This window comes from Aphidius gifuensis, linkage group LG6 (genome assembly GCF_014905175.1).
Source record: "Aphidius gifuensis isolate YNYX2018 linkage group LG6, ASM1490517v1, whole genome shotgun sequence".
NCBI classification, from domain to species: domain Eukaryota; kingdom Metazoa; phylum Arthropoda; class Insecta; order Hymenoptera; family Braconidae; genus Aphidius; species Aphidius gifuensis.
In genome coordinates this window covers 9,602,168-9,609,747 of record NC_057793.1, presented here as the reverse complement: position 1 = coordinate 9,609,747, position 7,580 = coordinate 9,602,168, and the positions used below count along the sequence as shown (strand labels likewise).

The following is a 7,580-nucleotide window of genomic DNA, read 5'->3' as shown; positions in this document are numbered from 1 at the left end:
TAAATAAAATACGAAGTAATAATGGTACGTCTGATGAACCAAGACCACTAAAACGTCAACATATATATTTTGCACTTAAATTTTTAGCAACAGGATTGACTGCTGGATTTTTTATTTTTATTGTTGAACTATTTTGGCATGACAGAACAAGATCAATCATTTCACAAATGTCAATTCGTCATTTTATTAGAAACATAAAAAGAAATCTAAGAATATAACGACTTGCTTGAGTTGATATTAAAAAATATTATGATAAATATATATAAGTGAAGTAATCAATATTTTAATGCGTGTTTAATTTAAGTGTGTATTTAAAAATTGTATATTCAATGTAATGATTAATTATTCTTTTTATTAAAAGCACAAAAATGAAAAAATAAATTGTTATATTCGTATAGTAAAATTAAATATTAATAAAAAGTATTTTCATAGTGATAATTTTTTTTTCTCTTGACAAAAATCAATAATGAATAAAAATAGTACTCGAAACTTTCAATTTTTTTTTTAGTACTAAAAAAAAAATTATTTTATACCTTTTAAATGTAAAATTGTGTCGTAAATTTTCGAAACAATTCTTCTTATATTATACCGTTTAGTTACTGGAGAAAAAAATAACATCAAAATCTCGAAAATGTCATACAGTGCTAATTGGCTTATTCAATTTATCAATCTGAAAAAAAAAAATTTTCTAGAGAATTTTCATGACTAAAGTATTAAGATACTTTGCCAAATAGATCCTATAAATTTTAAAAATAATTCTTCGAACCGTTTAATTATTAGACTATGTAAAATTTGTGTTTAGTTTCACAGAGATTTCTACTGGAAATCTTCCAGTCATTCCATCAGTCATCTACCGATAGTTTTCCAGTCGCTGGCTACCTGGAAAATGCGTCAGATTTTTTCCTCTCAATTACTCCCTGTCTTTGCCAGAGAGTCCTTATCAAATATGTTAGATGACGCCACATTAACCATTTGAAATTATAAATATTTTTAAAATTTTATGAATTTTTGTACTGAAAACTATTATTTACATGCAAAAATTATTTAAAAAAATAAACACTATAAATATAGATCTACAATATTTGAAAATAATTACCTTCGATAAGACATATATTTAATTTGTTTCTAAAAAATTTTTAATTTGTAATCTTTTTCATTCTTCCGACGTCAATATAATACCTTTCATTGAGTGTATATTTTTTTATTAAACTTTAAAAGCCATTTGTTGAATCGTGACACTTGAATTATTATTATCATTTTTTTTATTTTTCTAATTTTATTTTCTCGTATTCTTTCTTTGAAACTTCTTCACTGATGTATTTTCCATTTCTTTAGCAATCTAGAAAGATCGATGTTAAACATTTTTCAACAAAATATACGAGAAAATGTCATTTTGTCTTTGAAATATATTTTTTTATTTCTTCATAAAAAAGTTTGTAAAAAATATATATTCATATAAATTAATTCTATAAATTATTTTTAATCAAAAAAGTGCAATGATATTTTTTCTATTATAATTTACAATTATATATTATTCAAAATATAATTTAATAATTTTTTTTTTCTCTGTCACAAAATATAGGGTAATAAAATTGAATAAATTATTAGTATTTTTATAATTGTAATTTAATTTATAAATATTTAATTTCAATGAAAAATTAACTCATATTTTTCAGGTCACTTCCTGGATGTCTCGACAATTTTTAATTCATTAAATTACTTTATTTAATAAATACATTAAATTTTTAATAAAAAAAAAAAAAAATAATATTAATTTTTCTCTCTTTTTTTCATGATAAAATTGGATGTATAAATTTTATTAGTCAAGAGTAGATTTTTTTTTCACGCAAACTACTATAAAATTAAAGTGTTTTTTTTTTTTTTATTTTTTTTATTTAATTACTATTTGTTTTAGTACAAAATTTTATTTTTTAAGTATAAAGAAGCTCGATCCTTTGTGCATGTCACGTGCAGTATAAAAACGCATATTGTCGTAATAGTAAAGCTAAAAATCGTAAAGCTCGGTTTTTCGATTGCAAAAATAGTTGAGATAAAATATAAATAAGCTTAAAATAAAATAATAAATAAACTTTAAAATTTACTTAAAAAATAAATCTAAATTATCCTTTATAGATATATACCTTGAAATATTTGCAAAATATATTTGAATTATATTAAAAAATTAATGAATTACATTTTCTTTTGCCATACAAATTTTAGAAATATATTTTTAATATTTCCCTACATATATGATCAAATAAAAAATATAAAAAATATTATAAATCTAAATTTAAATATAAGTACCTCGTGTTTATTTTTAATATAGACTTAAAAAAATATTATAAAATTTCAACTTGAAAAGTAATGAACAGTATGTAATGATTTTTATTACGAAAAAAAAAAAGAAATGGACAAAAAGTATTTACCCGAAAAACCAAAAATACTTTTAATAAAAAAATATTAAAAATATATATTTATATGAAAAATAAAATGTTTAATATATAAAATTAAAGTAAATATCAAAATTTTATTTCAACTTTGATTTTGGAATGCAGTTTTTTCATATAATTATATTTTTTTCTTATTTGAAAATTCATGAAAAATATGGCACAATAAAAATGTAATTTATATTTATTTTCTAATTTGATTCAAATGTAATTTAGATAAATTCATTTAATTGATATAATTTATATTTGATGTAATATGTTTTTCATTTTATTTTAGTATTATATATTTGTTTGTTTGAATGTGTGTGAGTTGAAACGACCAAACGAAACCACAAACGTTTGAGTCCCTTATTTATCGCCATGAAAAGAGAAATGAGAGTTCACCGCTTGTCAAGTCACTAGATATATGACTATTTTTTCTACCCTTAAAACCAATTTCTCGTTTTATATTTATATATTCAAAGTCCTGGATTAACATTCATTCTAATTATATTATTTATTTACATTTTATAAAAACTTTGGCTTGCTATATTTTATAGATGAATTAATTAAGTATAAATAATTATTTATTTTATAAAAAACATTAAATATTTAATTAATAATTAAAATTCTTTAATTTATTTATAAATTTTGTTTTTATTTTTTTCTTTATCATAATAAGTTCTTTGAAGTTAATAGAAATTTCGAAAAACGAAAAACTTGCCTGTCGAAATATTGCTATTATTTTTGTAATTTAATAATTAATTTATTTAAAAAAAAAAAACTATATTTGTCACCAGCAGCACTTTAAAACTACAAAAATACAGCATGTAATAATAATTTTTTGAATTTTTTTGGGAGTTATTGACTAAAAATCAAGCCTACTCTATAAATAATAAGTTAAAAAAAATAAAAATAATAATAAATATTTAACCCCAAGAGTGGTTTTTAAAATAATTTATCGATCGAAAAAAAGAAAAAAATTTATTATTAATCTTTAAACAAAGGAGTTAGGAAGCCCATCGTGCTTTTACTTACCTCATTCCATAACGATTTGAAACACGTTTATTCGATGCTCTTTGACGAGTACAATAAGCAGTTCCAGTGGCCGACCGTTTTGTGGATGAGGTAAGTGAATTTACCTCATTCCATAACGATTTGAAATAGGCCCAATCGATGGGTAATGATGCCCTGAATACGAAAATAACAATGGCCGACCATTTGGATGGTCCTTTTTTGATGGCCGACCAAAAAACTGCAAGTTTTAACAAAAAAATAGCTAAAATGAGGTAAATAAACTTACCTCATTCCATAACGATTGAAAATAGGCCCAAATGATGATAATAAACTATATCTAATAATATATAACTTTCTCCACTCATTTCTCCGCATGGGTCAATTTGGGAGAAATTCGGAGTAATCACGGACAAATTCGGAGTAAATGCGGAGAAATTGGGAGTAATCGCGGAGAAATTCAGGAGAAATCGCGGAGAAATATTTTCACCAGGGGCAAGCCATCACAGCCAACGGAACATGTTCCATTTTTTCGTGCAAGAACTTGCATGAGATTTCTATAGCGTGGAGACATCGCTTAAATCTATAGTGATATGTTCCGCATTTTTGTTCTCCAATTTCCGCATTCGTAATCGAGTCTATTTGATGTGTATATTGCTTCCATCTTTTTTTTAAACATATGTCTCACTTCAGCATTTGGATATCCTAAACTATAAGCTATAAGTGTCATTGTACACTAATTCACTGTCAACCATAAATCGATATCCATTGTACTGAGTTTTTAATTTTACCATTATTTGGTCAACAATCCATTTATTTATAGATTTCTCGGTTTTAAGATCTTCTATCTTAATTTTCAGATCAGCAAAAATTTCTTGAATAACATTATCTCTTTTCTTTGATTCCTTTTCATCTCTAAAGTCCTTGTAAATTGACGATGCGAACGATGTTAAAAGATTTTCAAAAACTGTTTTTATTTCGATTTCCGTAAAACTGATAACATTCACAAATTCTGGAAGATTCAGAAGAAAGTTCACTGTGACTCCTGATTCATTACCTAAAGAAGGGTTGAATGGCATAACACCGCAATAAACTAGTAAATGAATAGAATCTAACTCCTCTTTGCATAGTAACAGAAAATTATCAAGTTCTATATTCAAATCGTTTATGTCGTTATTCGATGTATTGAATCTTAATGAATAATCAAACTCGTCAATGAGTATTACTACCTGTTTTTCATAACCGTTTAATTGTGTGACTTTCGAAAGCAAATGTGTAAAAGAAATTTCATGATTGCTAAAATCAATGGTTGTGGAGTCTATATTGTATTTTCAAAATTTTTTTTTGATTTGATTCGGCAATTTTAATTGGAAACCTTTCTTTTGTTGTAACTGTAGTGCAAAAATTCAAACGTATAACTGGATATCTTTTCCAAACATATGTTTGATTTTTCATTATTTTATATTTTCTAAATAATACTTGTGATTCTTCACCTTGACAAGCTTTATCTATTCCGTCCAAACACATCGTTTTTCCGAATCTTCGTGGACCATAGAGGTTATAAAGCCCCCGTTCTCCATCAATAGTTGGATATAATTTGATTTGTCAACATAACAGGGAGATTTAAGTAATTGTTCAATGTTACCCGAACCAACTGAATAATTCAAGTTAGATTCAGATTCTTCAGCAATCTATCCCTGGTGAAAATACTTCTCCGCGATTTCTCCTGAATTTCTCCGCGATTACTCCGAATTTCTCCGCATTTACTCCGAATTTGTCCGTGATTACTCCGAATTTCTCCCAAATTGACCCATGCGGAGAAATGAGTGGAGAAAGGTATCAAAATTTTTTTCTGAATTTTCTCCGAATCGACTTGGGTGGAGAAACGTTCGGAAATATTTTTCCACGATGAGAATACGCGGAGAAACATGTGAAAAAAAAAATTTACCGCGGAGAAATTTTTTACGAATTTTCTCCGAATCGATTTGGGCGGAGAAACGTTCGGAAATATTTTTCCGCGATAAGAGTACGCGGAGAAACGTGTGAAAAAAAAAAAATTATCACAGAGAAATTCTTCCGAAATCAGCGACGAGGAGAAATTTTTCCACTCATTTCCCCACATTCATCAATTTGATGAAACGATCACGGGAGTTTTGTAGACCAAGTACCTCGGTATATCAACTTTTTTGAAAAAAAGTGTCTTTGAATTTTCATTTTTTTCAAAAAAAATAAACATCATTATGCTTTGCGTTATGTAACAATTAATAATTAGTCATTCTTTTTTTAAATAATTGAAAATTGAAAAAGTTGGAAAAAAATTGAACAAATGGTGGAAAAAGTTGGAGAAAGGGTGGAGAGATTCGTCCGCCATTTCTCCAACCATGTGAAAAAATAATTTTACTGCTGAGAAATTTTTTCTGAAATCAACGAAGACGAGAAATTTTTCTTTCGTTTCTCCAAATCAACGACGAGGAGAAAATTTTTCCACTCATTTCTCCGCATGGGTCAATTTGGGAGAAATTCGGAAAAATTCGGAGAAATATTTTCACCAGGGGCGGCCTGCAGCGCCATGTCTCAATCCTCGGGAATCAAAAAACAGCGAAACGACGATCACGCATACATAGCCCTAACGGCAGCTCGCAATTTGTTGTTAAATTAATAACTCAGTAAATAATTATTAAAAATATCTGAAAATTTGTAAAAAACTTCTTGATATACTGCTCAACAATATTGCCACTGACAAGTTACTCAATTTTTAAATTTCTCCGACTCTTTTTTCATTCAAAGTTAGACAAATTGAATTTTTCCTCGACATTAAATAATCATATAATAAAAATTAAACAATATGAATAAATGAGTTTTTTTATTATACTGTTGCAATCGGTAGCTTATAATGAAGCTACAGTCAAAATTTCAAGTCGATTTATTACTTTTTAAAGAAGTTGTCTCGAGTTATATGATTAAAAAAAAGTATTTTCTTCAAAAAAAAAAATTTCGTTTTTATTTTTTATCCCGTAAACTAATTATCATATAAAAAAGTTTATTTGGAGAAAAACATGTATTTTTTAATTTTATCGACGACTGTATTTTTTTTTTTTTAATTTTTCAATTTTAATTTTTCTTATTTTCTACCTACAGCAACATAGCATTTTCTTGACTTCGAGCGCTCGACGTGTTATTGCATCCAGACCCTCAATTGTTCCGGAGTGACCGAGTCTTCAGATAACGACCATATCACGATGAAAATACCAGTTCTCGTCCGATCACTGAAGTCAAGCATCGTCGAGCGTGGTTAGTACTTGGATGGGTGACCGCTTGGGAACACCACGTGTCGTTATCTTTTGCCTTTTTTTACGTAGGCGAAGCCTACTAGTATTGTTTTTTGTACGACCAAATGAAAAAACGTTCATATCTCCTAAAGTAAAGTAGATAGAAAGTTCGTACTAGGACCAAATTAAACCTTAGAAAAAATACTATTATCAGGGATATGATAAAAAGTTACTCAATTGTTTATCACTTTATTATTAACAAAAGAAGGTTATTGGTAAATTTTCAAGACGGATTATTAAGAAAACTAAAATCAAATTATGGATGCGATTTTTTGCCAGAATACTTGGCATTAAAAGATCTATCTAATTAAGGAATAAAACTTTTTTCACTATTGTTAGAAATTTGTTAATTAACGAAAAAACAAATTTAACGTTTTTTTAGATTTCGTATAACTTTTGAAAAATTGAACTTAAAAACTTCAATTAAGTCTTAAATTGTTGGTTTTTCGAATACCGAGAGCTACACTCTATGCCCCGTTTGTTTTAAATGAATCAAAATTGTTTACAATGAGTTATGCACTATCAAACACAAAAATACTTTAAAATCGAAGTGTCGCAGTGTACTGCAGAAATTTAATTAAGAATTTTTTGAGCTTCATAAAATTTTTCTACGTTGATTTGTTCAAAAGTTATGCAATGCCTAAACAATTATTGTCAATTCGGTTTTTCATATTTTTTAAGAACGACTCGTGTTGGTACTGAGACGTAATTCCTACGGACTTTTTTCCCACGACTGTTTCCCCATTGACATTGTACCGACGGTCTATCACCCTACCTGACTTAGTATTTACGGACTCTTAGCCGACGACGA

General features: G+C 27.1%; 1 non-coding gene across 1 annotated transcript; it reads left to right on the top strand.

The window, feature by feature from the left end:
• The first annotated feature begins 6,661 nt into the window (after window positions 1-6,661).
• On the top strand, window positions 6,662-6,780 carry LOC122859947. The gene has a single exon (XR_006374391.1). It is a non-coding gene; the product is annotated as a 5S ribosomal RNA (ribosomal RNA).
• Window positions 6,781-7,580: the final 800 nt, after the last annotated feature.